The 3,475-nt window shown below is 39.6% G+C and overlaps 1 non-coding gene across 1 annotated transcript; it reads right to left on the reverse strand.

Moving 5' to 3' along the window:
- Positions 1 to 3,094: 3,094 nt before the first annotated feature.
- LOC112761104 (small nucleolar RNA R71) lies at positions 3,095 to 3,198 on the reverse strand. The gene has a single exon (XR_003181515.1). It is a non-coding gene; the product is annotated as a small nucleolar RNA R71 (small nucleolar RNA).
- Between the last annotated feature and the right edge of the window lie 277 nt (positions 3,199 to 3,475).

Consider the following 3,475-nt stretch of genomic DNA (forward strand, 5'->3'; position numbering starts at 1 on the left):
TACGCGTCATGCTGATGCCAGGGTATTTTGGCCAGTTTCACTGACCTTTTTCTTTACTCTTTTAGGATAGTTTCATGCATTTTCTTAGTAAATAAGCAAGTTTGGGGTGAATATACACTTACATCTTGATTCAAGGAAACATTGTGAACTTTACATGATTTCATGAGAATTATGCATGAATTGAATGACAATATGGATGATGCATGATCTCATGACTTGAAACAAAGCTTTGATGCACCTTGTTTGTTTGATTTCAGGACAAAGGAAGCAAAGAAGAGCCACGTTAGCAGCCATGATAGCTTCACTAACGTGACCACTAACGTGGAATGGGAGTGAGCTTGTAAAGTTACCACCAATAATGCCTTCGAAAGGCATCATAACCCACGTTAGTTGCCACGTTAGTTACACTAACATGGGAACTAACGTGGAAGGAAGGGGGAGCTCCAACGTTAGTGGTAAAAGTGAACACCACTAACGTTCCAAAAGGCCACACATAGCAACGTTAAGAGTCACGTTAATCAAATTAACGTGAACTCTAACGTGGAGTGAGAAGAAATTGCCAACGTTAGTGACACTCACCTTTGTCACTAACGTTGGATCAGGCCAAGATTGCCCACGTTAAGACCACTAACGTGGAGTAAAAGAATGATGTGCCAACGTTAGTGACACTAACCTTTGTCACTAACGTTGGAGATGGCATGCATACCCACGTTAGTGGTCACGTTAATGCCATTAACGTGAGGCACTAACGTGGGAAAAGGGGGCACTTTGAAGCGTTAGTGACAAAGGTGAGTGTCAATAACGCTCTCAAAGCCTTGGCATGCCCAGGTTAAGGGCCACGTTAGTTACACTAACGTGGACCATTAACGTGGAAGAGAAGGACAAAGAGCAACATTATTGGTAAAAGTGAGTGCCAATAATGCTTGCGAAGGGCTAAGAGGCTACGTTAGTGGTTACGTTAGTACCACTAACGTTGAAGTTAACGTGGATCACTTAGTTTGGAATGTTAGTGACAAAGTTATCATCACTAACGCTCTCAAACCAAAGTTTACACTTAACGTTAACGCCACTAACGTCCTAACTAACTTTCTATCATGCCTAACTTACACTTTCTTTGCAAGCAAAGCTGAGCCCACTACAGAATGTAACTGCTTCAACTAAAGATCAAGGGCCCATATCCAAGACTTGAAGAGCTAACTAGAAGATCTGAAGAGTAGTATATATAGGGATATTTTTGAATTAAATAGAAGGCTGGATACTGGAGAACGATACCTTGTATATTTTACTTTCTCTGCAACTTCTAGTTTAATTTTGAGAATGCATTCTTCTTTATCATCTTCCATTTCCAGAGCTATGAACAACTAAACCCCTTTTCATTGGGTTAGGGAGCTCTTTTGTGATTTGATGGATCAATAATAGTTTTCATTATTCTTCCTCTTTCTTTTCTCTTGATTTTACTAGAAAGCTTTCGTTCTTCATCCAATTGGTTAGCTATCTTGGAAGAGAAGCTCTCGATAATTGGATCTCCTCAGAACCTTGGAAGAGGAATGAGGAGATCATGCTAGAAATGCTTTCTCATGCTGGACCAAATTGGGGTTTGGATGGATATAGTGATATATAATCCTACCAACACTTTGATTTGGGAATGCATTTGGTATAATCAGTGACCAAACTTTATCTCTTCACATGAGCAATTAAATCAAGGAATTGGGCAATTGTTCAAGCTTAGAGAGATTGGGTTGCCAAGGAATTGGAATACAATCACTTAAGATTGCCAAGGAGATCAATGAATGCATTTATTAAGGAAGAGATGAGAATGAACTTGATCCGGAGAATGCAACATCTCCTAAGCCCAATGAATCCCCCATTTCTAATCTTACCCATTCTCTTTATTTTCCATCATTTACTTTTCTGCTCATCTTCCCCAAATCCCCATTTAAGATTCTGCAATTTACTTTATGCCATTTACATTCTGCCATTTATTTCCAGCATTTACATTCTCTATTATTTACTTTCCCGCCATTTAATTTTCTGCAACTCCTCAACTTAATTTCTGCTTAGCTCAACTAGAACATTCCTCTAATTAAAGTTTCTTGACCAATCAAGTCATGTGGGGTTCGAACTCACTCTATTGTGAGTTTTTACTTGAAGACAATTCGGTATACTTACCAAAGGGAAATTTGTTGAGAGACAAGTTTTTGTGCATCAAGTTTATGGCGCCGTTGCCGGGGATTGATTTTGTATCAACAATGATTAAGTTGGAGGATAACTAGATTGAGCAATTTTCTTTTGTTTTGTTTAATTCCATCTGAGTGAGTTACTTTCAGTTTTAGCTATTTTCTTCCTTTTTTTTCCCTTACCTGTTTGTTGTGTTTTCTTCATTGTTTACAATTCAGTTCACTAACCCGCTAACTATTTGATAGATTGCAGCACTCACACTAACAACCATTCTAACAAGAGTATTTTCTTTATTTATTTTTTTTCTGCTTGTTGCTTCGTTGGTTGTATGACAGGTAGGAGAAGCGCGGCTTCAACTTCCTTTGATTCTGAACCTGAGAGGACCTTCCTTAGATTAAGGAGGGAAGCAAGAGGAAAGAGATTCGTTGGTGCTGAGAAAGAGGAAGAGTATTTTGAAACAAATATGGAGGAGAATATGGAGAACCACCATGAAGAAGAAGCTCACAACCATGCCAGAGAAGGCCCAGTAAATCATGCTGGGCAAGAGAGAAGAGTTCTAGGCTCTTATATCAATCCAAACCCAGGAAACTGTGGAAGTAGCATCCAAAAGCCAACCATACATGCCAATAACTTTGAACTAAAACCCCAGCTCATCACCTTAGTCCAGAACAACTGTGCATTCAGAGGAAGTGCCTAAGAAGACCCCAATCAACATTTCATCACCTTTCTAAGGATATGTGATACTATGAAGTCTAATGGTGTTCATCCTAACACCTATAGACTGCTTTTGTTCCCTTTTTCGCTCAAGGATAAGGCATTTAAATGGCTGGAATTCTTCCCAAAGGAGAATTTAACAACTTGGGAAGACGTGGTAAACAAATTCTTGGCAAGATTCTACCCTCCTCAAAGAATCAACAGGTTGAGAGCTGAGGTACAAAACTTCAGGCAACAAGATGGTGAAACTCTCTATGAAGCATGGGAGAGATTTAAGGACTTAACAAGAACGTGCCCGCCAGACATGTTCAATGAATGGGTGCAGTTACACATATTCTATGAGGGTCTTTCTTATGAATAAAAGAAGGCAGTCGACCACTCATCCGGAGGATCTCTGAACAAGAAGAAGACCATTGAAGAAGCCATAGATGTCATCGAGACTGTAACTGAGAATGACTACTTCTATGCTTCTGAAAGGGGCAACACTCGAGGAGTAATGGAGCTGAATAACATGGATGCATTGCTGGCTCAAAACAAGATGATCACCAAGTAGCTAGCTGACCTTACTAAGAAGATAGAAAGA

The sequence above is a fragment of the Arachis hypogaea genome, chromosome 16 (genome assembly GCF_003086295.3).
Source record: "Arachis hypogaea cultivar Tifrunner chromosome 16, arahy.Tifrunner.gnm2.J5K5, whole genome shotgun sequence".
Lineage (NCBI taxonomy): Eukaryota > Viridiplantae > Streptophyta > Magnoliopsida > Fabales > Fabaceae > Arachis > Arachis hypogaea.